This window comes from Hypanus sabinus, unplaced genomic scaffold (genome assembly GCF_030144855.1).
Source record: "Hypanus sabinus isolate sHypSab1 unplaced genomic scaffold, sHypSab1.hap1 scaffold_124, whole genome shotgun sequence".
In the NCBI taxonomy this organism is placed as follows: Eukaryota; Metazoa; Chordata; class Chondrichthyes; order Myliobatiformes; family Dasyatidae; genus Hypanus; species Hypanus sabinus.
The window spans coordinates 531,949-544,657 of NW_026779303.1; positions in this window are offsets into that span (position 1 = coordinate 531,949).

The window sequence follows — 12,709 nt, forward strand, 5'->3', positions numbered from 1 at the left end:
ATGAAGTATTTATGTAATAAAGTCAATTCAATTCGATTCACCCTCTCCACTATCTGTTCTGTCATTCTGGCTCTCATTCCCCCTACAACTTATTTTAATCATATCGCCCCCCCCCCCCACACGACGCTACATCTAGCAAGCCTAAAATATTAGTCGCCTTTTGTTCTGTCCCCCTAACTAACGAATCCCCTATCACCCCTTTGATTTTCCTCTGCCAGTTAATTCTCCCCACAACACTTTCTAAAGTGGTCTACCTGTTGTTGTGGGGGATGGCCATAAGATTATTCAATGATGACCATTTAACCACATTCCCCTTCCTGACTCTCACACAGTTTCCTGTGCCCTGCACCTTAGGTGCAACTCACCTCACTTCATGTCACATCCATCACCACATCCAACTGCCGGATGATGTGGAATTCATCTACCTCAAGTTCCAACACCTTAAAGTGCAGGGTTACAAGCTGCAGCTGGATGCACATCTTGTCTGTGAAGGCATCAGGGACACTGGATGTCTCCCCTCCTTCCCTCTAATATCTCCTCTAATTTGGAATAACCAGTGTGCACATAAATCTTGTACTGTGCATTTTGTTGCCAGTGACAATATGTGCACAGTGAGTTTTATACAGAGAGGTATTCATCTTATGAGCTAGCAAATCACTGTCAATAGGAACTTTGATCTCCTCTGGGTCCAGTCTAGTTCATCTGCACTCTCACACAACCTATGTAGCAGGCTTGTAACCGGAAATGAAGGATTTTCTCAACAAAACTTTTGCATACTGTCCATATGTGGTTTGCTTGCTAAATTATGTTTAAAAAGTCAGATTTCCAAATATAACTCCACTTCTTCCACCTTGCAAATTCTCCAGCAATTTTTCATCACCAACAATGCACACAGGTATCACCAGTTTCTGTATTCTACATAAATATTTTCCCTGAAGTCTCCCCCATGTGACTTACAGTGATGGTAATGCCAATGAATATGAAGGGAAGGGCAGTAGTCTGTCTCATTGGAGTCCGGCACATTTGTGATGTGAAAGTTACTTGTTGCCCAGGACAAAGGTGTTTGATATCATTATGTATCCAAAGAGAATGGGACAAAACATATTCTCACCGGTAGAAAAGTCCACAACAAGAACACATACAAAATGCTGGAGGAACTCAGCAGGCCGGGCAGCATCTATGGAAAAGTGTACTAAAGCTGAGTTCATCCAGCAATTTATGTTGCCAGCAATCCAGATGCAATCCAGCATCTGCAGATGTTCTCTTGTTTGTGATTGAGGAAAGAACAAAGCTGATTTTCTCAACTGGTGATGTAAAAGATTTTTCTCCGAGTTCCTGATCCTTGCATTTAGATAGCTGGAGCTCAACTCTGTCTGAGAGATCCATCGGTTCCCATTCCCTCATCAGCCGGAAGCTCCCCGGGGCCCGTGTACGGATCGTGGGGCTGAGAGAGAGGAGATTGAGCAGGACTGTCCCGGGATTGCGGGTAACGGTGTCCGGATTTCACAGGAATCGTCCCTCAGTCGCTGTTTATTTAAAAACGTAGAGGATCGCTCTTACCTGCTCTCGGTATTTGCAAGGCCTTCTGTGCACTGTGCGCATGCGTGATACTTGGGGACGTCGTCAACCCTGACGCTTGCGCATTTGTTCGGTGCTTCAGAGTAAGCGAAATTTTAAATGCACTGCCTTATGGGTAATCATACTGCCATTAAAGATTTCTGCAGGCACTGTTTCAATATACATACCTCATTTTTTTCGTGTGTGTATAGAAAATTCTGCAGCTGTTTTAACGCAGAAAGCGGCTCCCATAAACAATATACTCAATATCAAAGTGTATCATATGCCAAAGAAAAATGCAGTTATAAAACACAGGAGATTCTGCAGTTGCTGGGAATACAGCGACGCACACACACACAATGCTGGAGGAACTCTGTAGTTCAAGCAGCAACTAAGCAGCGTAGTACACAGCCTAAGCGTGCAGAAGCGGCGCGGCCTATCTCCACATTTGCTTCCGGATCTGTTGATTTCCACCAGAGTTTTGCAGAAATTAACCACATTTCTTTAGGTCAACCAGTTTCCAAATGTTTCTGATCTTTCTTTTTGTAGCCACATCCTGCTGGTTTGATTCCTCCTCCTCTTAAACTCTAGACCCCATCTCTCTCTGGAGCCCCAAAGCCCTGACTCAGGCTGGCAACACTTTGGTTTCTGACTCGAAGTTTCACTCGCTCGTCTGCTGTCAGAATTTAGTGGAGCATTGTGTTGCGAGACCGCAGATTCGTTCACTGTGAATGTCGCTTTAAGTGCCTGAGTGAGGCGGGACTGTAACGTCAGTCACACACTGCGGCAGCGAGAGAGAGAGAGAGACAGGGAGACAGAGAGAGAGAGAGAGAGAGAGAGGAGAGAGAGAGAGAGAGAGAGAGAGAGAGAGAGAGAGAGAGAGAGAGAGAGAGAGAGAGAGAGAGGAGAGAGGGGAGAGAGAGAGAGACAGAGACAGAGAGAGACAGAGAGAGAGACAGAGAGAGAGAGAGACAGAGAGAGAGAGAGAGAGAGAGACAGAGAGAGAGAGAGAGTGAGAGAGAGAGAGGAGAGACAGACACACACACAGGCACAAGCTGTTGGAACTTCAGCTTGCCACTTCTAAGGTTGGAGCTCTTCCACGCCCAGAAGATCGGGTTGATTATCGGCACGCAGTGCACAACGGATGTGTGACTGTCACTTCGTATCATCCATATGTGTGGATTTGCTGGAGTATCCTGTGGTATCTCTTTTGTTGGCCCTTACCTGGAATCCGAGTGTTCTGTGGTAATCACTTGGAAACGATATTCCTGTCACTGTCACCTGGTGATATTTCTAAGTGGATTTCGGAACTAATCGACGGATAAGATCTTCGGCGACTGTTATTTCGTTTACCCAGCGTGGAATGTGTGTGGAATTCTTCGTAATTGCCTTCTCTCTACATGATCGTGTGGATTTATAAATCTCTCCTTTCACTCACTTATTCCGTGGATTACTAAACTTTTCCACGTTACCATCTGGAGACATTAAGCATTGTTTCCCAAGCTTGATAGTTTGGGAGCTATATATACGCATTACACTGTTAACTTCTGTTCATTTCGTTTAATCTTTTATATTTGGAGTAGATACTAATAAAGATAGTGGTTTTCACATCGAAACCAGACTCCATTAGTGATCTATTGCTGCTGGTACGTAACAATTGCAACAACCCAGCTGTCTGAGCACAGTCCTTTAAAATTGGTGAAAATGACCCAAAACGTTGAAAAGAGCGGCGAAGAAGGAGTTTAACCAACTTCGTCCGGAGCCCTGAACAACGTCACAACCACAGTGAGCTCATCGTCTTGTTCAGCCCGGAGACAATCATGCAGGGAATTCATGCAGGTGGATAAGATGATGAGAGGCATTGGTCGTGTGGATAGTCAGAGGCTTTTTCCCAGGCTGAAACAGCTAACACGAGGGGGCATAGATTTATGCTGCTTGGAAGTAGGTACAGAGGAGATGTCAGAGCTAATTTTTTTAAGCAGTGGTGTGTGTGTGGAATGCACTGCCAGCGACGGTGGTAGAGGCGGATACAATAGGAACTTTTAAGAGACTTTTAGATAGGTACATGGAGCTTAGGAAAATAGGTGGCTATGCGGTAGGGTAATTCTAGGCTGTTTCTGGAGTAAATTACATGGTCGGCACAACATTCTGGGCCAAAGCATCGGTAATATGTTATAGATTTCTGTGATTTTATGAAATTCAAGGGAAATCTCCTATCCCACAGAGTGGTGACTAGTTGCAACCTGTAATCTCAGGGAGAGTGAAAGGGGAACGGCATATACTGATATGGAAATGAAACTTGGGCAGGGACCAGATGGGCCGAGTGGCCTCCCTAGTATACAGTGTGAGTGTGGTAGAGAGAGTAAGTACCTGAGACGCGGGATTTGATACAGAACTGATTTATCTTTCACAGATCCACAATATTAAAACACCAGTCTAGTTTAAGGCTAACATCAGCAGAACAGACTCCTCCAATGCTCAGTGACCAGGGTTCAGTCCTGGGTGCGATGAGCAGCCGCAAGAACTGCAGAATCTGACAGTAACAGTCCCTCATGAACCTGCAGCTGTCTTCAGTCACCGTGATGGTTAAACATTTAACACGGAGCTGATTTGAACTTCCTCCCTGATGTGAAGTTGCTGGTGTTGCAGCAGCTGGGATGATTGAGTGAAACTCTTTGCTCACTCCGGACAGAAATGTGGCCTCTTTTTATTGTAAACACACCGGAGCGTCACAAGGTGGGTTAACTGAATGAGTCTCTTCGCACACACGGAGCAGGTGAACGGCCGCTTCCCAGAGCGAAGCTGTTGGTGTATCTGTTATGGCCAACTGAATCCCTTCCAAAATGAGAGCCAGTGATTGACGTCACAGTGCTCGGAACGTCATGGCGATGTATCCAATCAGATCACGGACATGGTCACGTGTTCGGGCTCTCCTTGTCGCGAATGGGGCGCTGTCTTCTCCAGCATCTCCGCCTCCACATTCAAGGATCGGCGGCATTCAAGCGCTGGTGAACTGACAGATACAGCCGGAACTATCGTGCCTGTTGCTGTTTGAAAATTCCCATACACAAATCCTTTGCCTTTTCTACACTGTTAAAAGTTTACAAAGCACGTCAGTGGGTGAAGGACAACATTTCAACTCAAATAACTTTAGCGTCCATGGTGCCTTCGTATAAATAAAACATTTTCACAGTTCAAAACAAGTTGGAGGAAAAAGACTTCTAACTGGCCACAGTTCCGGCATCAGGCACAACATCAAACTCTCTGCTTCCCTCTCTGTATCAAAATGGATCATTCCTCCCCTTCATCAGTCTGTGACTTGGCTCAGTTTGTCTGTCTCCTTCGCATTCTGAGCATGCGCCACACACCCACTGAGATCACATTGTATTTACACGGCTGTGACTGGAGACTTTCTGATTATTATGTCCCTCGCGGCATTTGACGGTGGTAAACTCAGAGACAGCTATGGTATTGAACATCGGGAATAGGTGATTAGGCTTTTTCGTTGGAGATGATAAACTGCCGGTAGTGTGTATCTGGATGAGTGGATCGTTTTCAGACTGGAAGGAGGTAGCGTTTGGAGTACCCCAGAGATCAGTCCCTGACCACAGTTGTTCACAGTTTAATGTCCTGGCGGAGGCAGCGAGATGTGTGATGCCCCAGTCTGCTGGTGACGCAGAAAGAGTGGAGTTGGGGGAGGGGAGGCTATTCACATGCAATTTCGTAGCTTTGCAATCAGTACATAGTGCACTGTGGGTCTGCAGTGGCGGGTTCCAATCTGCTAATTAGATTTGCTGACCACAGAACATTGATCGACCGAATCCCAAATAATAACGAGGCAGCCGACAGAGAAGAAGTCATCACCCCGACACAGTGGTGTCAAGAAAACAACCTCTCTCTCATTGTGACAAAAACACAGGAGCTGGTTGTGGATTACAAGAGGAATGGAGACAGGGACCAAATTCAACATTTCCAAGTCTGTTATTGACACAAATGCACATTTTAGTATTGATCATGACACAATGTATTTTAAATATCGTTAATGACATAAAACATATTTATAAACTGTTACTGACAGAGAATCGTATAATTTGTGTTCCGTGTGTTATCTGAATGTACTTGCCTGTGATGCCACAAGACAGTGTTTCTCTGTATCAGTACCTTCCCGTACTTGTGCACTTGGCAATAAATTCAACAGGATCTGAGAAATCTCAGTGAGATTTGATTAGTGATGATCATCTTGGCAGCTCGCAAATGTATGCGACAGTACACTGTTAAACGCAAAACATTGAACATTGTCGATGATCGTATAATCGTATAATTGAATCGTATAAGAGAATCGTATAATTTGTGTTCCGCGTGTTATCTGAATGTACTTGCCTGTGATGCTGCCACAAGTCAGCGTTTCTCTGTACCTGTACCTTCCCGTACTTGTGCACTTGGCAATAAATTCAACAGGACCTGAGAAATCTCAGTGAGATTTGATTCGTGATGATCATCTTGGCAGCTCGGTAGGTCGAATGTATGCGACAGTACACTGTTAAATGTAAAACCCTGAACAGTGTTGATGATCAGAGGGATCTTAGACTCCAAGTTCATCGCTCCCTGAAAGAGTCTGCACAGATTGATCGGGTGGTTAAGAAGGCAAATGGCGTGGTTGTCTTTATTAGTTGAAGCATTGAGTTCAAAAGTCGGGAAGTTGTGTTGCGGCTGTTACGAGCCTGCGGTCGTACTGTGACTGTTTCTTTAAGAGCGCCGGCGTGAGGAGGCGGGGCTATGACGTCAGTCACAGGCTGACAGCGCTGACTGTGGACTGAACCAGAAGAGAGAGAGAGGGGGAGAGAGAGAGGAGAGGGAGGGGGAGAGGGAGAGGGAGAGAGGGAGACTGGAAAAGCTGATCGCTTCAGTTAGTCGCAGCTGAGGCTTGGAACTCTCCTATGCCCACAGGAGTGGGTTGATCATCGGTACACGGAACCACAACGAATGTGTGTGGCTGTCACTTCGTATAATCCATAGGAGTGGGTTTTGGAATATCTTGTGTTAACCCTTGCCTGGGAATTTTGTGTGGTAACCCCTGGAAGACGGTATTCCTGTGACAGGTCACTTTCGCTGATAACTCGTCGGTGGACGGATTCAGCGGATAAGAACTTCGACGGTGGTTGTTTTGAGGTAACGGCCTTTTCTCTACGTTTCACCCTGGATTACAAATATCTCTCTCCCATCATTTATTCTGTGTGTTACTGAACTTTCCTACTTTACCATCTCAAGACTCTGAGCATTGTTCCCTCACGCTCGATAGTCTGGGAGTTATATTTACACATATATACACATAACACTGGTAACTTTCCTTTATTTCGTTAAGTTACTATATTATCAGTCGATACTACTAAAGATAATGGTTTTAACATCAAAACCAGACTCCAGTGTGAACTCTATTGCTGCTGGTTTGTTTCTAAAACGCTACAGTTTGTAACACAATTTTATAAAACTAGTTAGCCCACATCTGGAGTGTTTCATACAGTTCTGGTCGCCCCCATTCTCGGGAGGATGTCGGGGCTTTGGAGAGGGCACAGAAGAGGTTTACCAGGACACTGCCTGGATTAGAGAGCAGGAGCTATAACGAGAGGCTGGACAAACTTGTGTTGTTTTCTCCAGAGCGGCGCAGGCTGGGGTGAGACTGGATGGACGTTTATAAGATTACGAGAGGAATAGATAGAGTGGACAGACGATATATTTTTCCTGGGGGTTGAAATGTCTAATACAGTTAAGGTGAGTGGAGATGTGAGCGGCGTTTGCGTCTTTCCACAGAGTAGTGGGTAAACGGACATCTGTCTGGGGGTGAGAGACCAAAGCGGCCATGTGATCCCGTTTCCTGTTCACGTTTCTCTGCAGATCTGCAGCATCTGCGGGTCACTGCTCTACCTATACGTGTAGCTTCATCTTTCCCCGTTCAGACAAGGCGGTGAGATCCGGATCTGTCACGTCCTCTCGTTGTGGTGGACAATATGGTTTTTTTCGGCAATATTTTCAGCATGTTTCATTCCACTGTTTTTACCTGCTGAAGTGCTGCCGATGTTTCTGGGTGTCTGACCCACTTATGTGAGAATTTAGCTTTTTATAATTATCTGAGCTTCTCATCATTGTGTAAAGTTCAGTTAAGCTTCACTCCACTACTTCCAAAGCAACAACCCAGTCAGTCAAACAGTCAGCACAGTTAAAATAGTTTATTATATCTTTTTTTCATTTTGTACTATTTATATAATTTAACAATGTGATATTTATATTCTTATATTAAATCACAATTGTTAAAATCTATTGTTAAAAATTAGGTTCTACTTCTGAACGAATTTCATGACATATGCCGGTGCTATTAAACCTGATTCTGATATTGATATGGGAGACCCACCACCAGTCACCTGATCCCACTTACCGCAGATCGTAATGAGAGATTAAAGCCTTTTCTATTTATTTGCGTTCCTCAGAAAGAGAACTGTTCAGTTTCCTTCTGTGGTTCCAGAGCAGAAGCTCAGTCTGTCTAATATTTGCACACAATTAAAATGGGGAATTTGTTTATTATCATCATGTACTGAACGACAGTTCAAATCTTCCCTGACGTACCATCCACACAGATCGATACATAACAACGGTACATCGGTCTGATATACGATAAAACAATAACTGTAACAAAGCATTATGGCTGCAGAGAAAGTGCAGTGCAGATAGACACATGGTGCAGGGTCACGTCGAGTTACATTGTGAGGTCGAGTCCATTTTATCATTCATTTGGCTTATAACTGCAGACAGGAAGCCGTCCTTCAGCCGGGTGTTACGCACTTTAAGGCTTTTGTATCTCCTCCCCGATGGGGGAGCGGGTTTGCAGGAAGAATGTACAGGTTGTGAGGATCTTTGAGTACATGGCCTGGTTCTCCGAGTGAGTGGAAGTGTAGAGAGAGTCCATGGAGTGGAGGCTTGTTTCCCTGATGTTCTCTGCTCTCCAAAGTTCTCTACAGTTCCTTGCAGTCAGGGGCAGAGCAGTAGCCAGACGAAGGCGTGAAGTATCGACATGGAGCTCAGAGACCTCGGCCTTCACCCTGCCTTGTGTAGCTGGATCCTGGACTTCCTGTCAGATCGCCGGCAGGTGGTAAGAGTGGGCTCCATCTCCTCTGTCTCTCTGACCATCAGGACACATACCCCACAGGGTTGTCTCTTTGGCCCTCTCCTTTACTCTCTGTGCACCCATGACTTGTGTTGCCACCCACAGCTCCAACCTGCTAATGAAATTGGCTGACAGCACTACATTGATTGGCCTAACCTCAAATAGTAACTTTCAATCGATCAAATGCCTCCCGACAAGGTTCGGTCCAAACATACTTTTCACGCTTCTTCAGGAGATTGGTCAGAGGAAGAGCGATAGCAGCAAAGTTCTTACAGAACTTACGATAATATCCATCCATTCCCAGAAACCTTCTAAGAGCCTTCTTAGCAGTCAGAATAGGAACTTGAGAAATTGTCTGGACTTTTGCCCGGACAGGAGCCAACTTGCTTTGACGTACAACATAGCCAAGACAGGTCACAGTGGCATGGCCAAATTCACTCTTAGCCAAGTTAACTGTAAGGTTGTCCTGGGAAAGCCTGTCAAACGGCTTCTCGACTGCAGTGATATGCTCTTCCCAAGTGCCACTCCCTGTGGCTAAGTCATCAATATAGGCATCTGTATGTTCTAACCCTCGAATTAGAGAATCAATCATTCTCTGGAATGATCCTGGACCATTTTTCCTTCCAAAAGAAAAAATATTGTATTCACACAACCCAGAAGGTGTCACAAATGCAGAAATTTCTCTACCTCTGTCCGTCAATGAAACACACCAATACCCTTTCAACAGATCAATCTTTGTAAGAAATTTAGCTTTTCCAACCTTAATGATGCAATCATCCTCCCTAGGGATAGGAGAGGAATCTGTTTAGTTACTGAATTTACCTTCCCATAATCAGTGCAATATCTAACACCACCATCAGGATAAGGCACAATAATGCAGGGTGAGCTCCAATCTGATGCTGAAGGACTCATAATACCATTTTCAGCATATATTCAATTCCTTGCTCAGCCAATTTAACATTTTTCAACGTTCATACAATATGGGTGTTGTTTAATCGGTTTGGCTTGACCAATATCTACATCATGTACTGCAACCGTGGTTTGCTTGGGAACATTGGGAAATAAATCTTTAAACATCAGGCTTACTTCCTTCAGCTGTTGTTGTTGTCTTGGCTGCAGATGAGCCGACTTGTTAACAATGTTTTCTGGAACAACTGAGTTCATTAGCCTAACTGGGACCATGTTTGGCTTGTGAAAAGTCTCAGACAAGTCAATTGTTTCATTCTCAGGGTTGCCAGATTCATATGATTTGACAACAACACTCACAGATGGAGCCTGCTTGTCAAAATAAGCCTTTATCATATTTATGTGCACCACCTGTGTTAGTTTACGTTGGTCAGGTGTTTTAATAGCATTATTCAGATCATTAATTTGAGAGACTATTTCATGCGGTCTATTGAACTTAGCCTGAAGTGGATTCATCAATATTGGAGATAAGGCAAGCACTTTATCCCCAACCTGGTATTTTCTTTCCAAAGCCAACTTATCAAACCAACACTTCATTTTGTTTTGAGAAATCTTTAAGTTTTGTCTCACTGGACTACAGACTTGTAGTTTATTCTTGAACTTCTACACAATGTCTAACAAGTTAAGATGTACATCCCCATCAATCCACTGTTCCTTTAACAAGGACAAAGGTCCCCTCACTATAAATTTTAAAAAGGGTTCACCGAATGCAGGTATAGGGCAGAGTGAGGCCACTAGCGTGACCTGATTCGGTTTACCCACAACTTGACAAGTGTGACAGATTCTGCAAAAGGTCACAACATCTTTCCTCAAATTAGGCCAGTAGAATTATTTCATAACTGTTTACAGTTTTATTCACTCCAAAATGTCGACCTGATGGCATACTGCAGGCCAAAGTTAAAATTTCAGCCATATAACTTTAGGAACTACAACTTGGTGAACAATTGCCCATTCCTCACTCGCTGGTATAGCAGGTGGCCTCCACTTCCTCATTGACACTCCATCCTTGAGATAATACCCTGCTGGCACTTTCTTAATCTCATCATCTGAGAAAGTTGTTTCTTTTAAAGCTTCAATCTCAGGGTCTCGGTTCTGTTCTGCTATAAACTCCTTCCTACACAGGGATAAATCTTTCTCATCAGACTTACGACCTGAATCCTGTTGAAACAATGAAGGCAGAAATTCCCTGACATCATAACCTGAATCCTGATGTTGGCTATCATGGATATCAGAATCATGCTGCACAGAACCGTCTGCATCAGCAGACTTCTTAGCCATACTTCGAGTTCCTGCGCAGGAAGGATAAATGTTAAAATCCATCTGTGGGTCGTCAGCGGTTGTCTTAGTTGTCAATAGCACTGCAGGAACAATTTTAGGTCATTCCCTAACAGCAAACCAACATCTTCCAATGGTAAAATGGAGCATAATCCGATTTTAACAGGTCCCAAAACCAGCCCTGACAGTAAAGTTACCTTGTACAACGGCACAGAAACCATGCCACCCCCAATGCCTTTAATAAGATTTACCTCACCAGTGTTAAGTCTCATCACCAAACTTTAGAATGCTGTCTAATATAAGTGACTGAGAATCACCAGTAACTTGAAGAATTTTCACTGGTTCTTGGGTTCACCCTTCCTTTACTAATACAAACCCATTTAACATAAAATGATCAACTACTTCTTAATTCGGTCAGAACTCTCAGTCCATAACTGAGCCTCAACAGAATGTTCAGAACCCTGTGGGTTTATAGGTGCTTCAACGTACTGTACACAGGCATTTGGGACTGCCTCCTTTTCCTTTTTCTTCTTCAGGACAGAACAATTAGCCATCATATGACCAGCTTACTTACAATAGTAACAAGCAAGACCAGAATATTTCTCTTTCAACTGCTTCCCTTCATCCTTACACTTGTCACTAGTCCCAGCTATAATTTCTCGTTTACCCTGGTGACCCTGCTACTCTTTTGGAAGCTCTTATTCTGGGTAAACTTAAACTTATGAGTTAAAGCAAACTCATCTGCTAATCTAGCAGACTCCTGCAAAGTGGCAGCATCCTTTTCATCTAAATATGTTTTTATGTCATCAGGGACACACTTTTTGAATTCTTCAATTAAAACTAACTCTTTCAAGCTATTAAAAATCATCATTTATTTATCATCATCATATATATCATCATATATGTGCACCAGCGATCAAAACACACAGACTTCTCATAAGCAAATTAGATACGTCCGGTTCACAGATTTCCACAAATTTCTAAACTTTTGCCTGTATGATTCTGGGACCAACTCATAAGCTTTGAGCACAGCCTGTTTCACTATGTCACAATCAGCTGCTTCATCAACTGTCAAAGCAGAATAGGCTTGCTAAGCCTCCCCCTTTGTAAGAGAACCAACCCTCTTTTGGCCACTTTAAATTCTAAGCAACCTTCTCAAAATGCTGGAAGTATTCATCAACCTCTTTCTCATCAAATGGAGGTACCAATTTAATTTCCTGACTGGCCTCAAACTCATCACCAGAGTCTAACGCTAGACCCCTTTGCTGCAACCACTGTATCTTTTCCAGCTCGAATAGCCTCTGTCTTTCTGCTTCCTCCCTATTTTTCTGCCTCCTCTCTGATTTTCTGCCTCTATAGCCTCAAACTGCCCCTGCCTTTCTGCAGCCTTCATCTTTAATTTTTCTCACTCGTACTGGAGCTCAAGCTCACGAGGTTTACTTTCAGGAAACACCTCCAACTCCTCCACTTTAAACACACTCTCAGAAACATAATGTTCAGCTGTTACCCTCTGCAACTGTGCCCTCCTCATTGTCAATTTCAACATAACAAATTTTAACCTTCTAACAAGACTCAACAACTCAATCCGTCTGGCATCCTCTAATGCCTCAGAGGTTGCTGCTTCCAAACAATAATCAGCATCCACTGCTGATTTTCCACACACAAATAAATCAAAAGGGACTTCCCCAATGAAATCGATAATTAATGACTACGCCCTCATAGCTGTTCATATCCCAGATGCAGGCCCCAATTTTG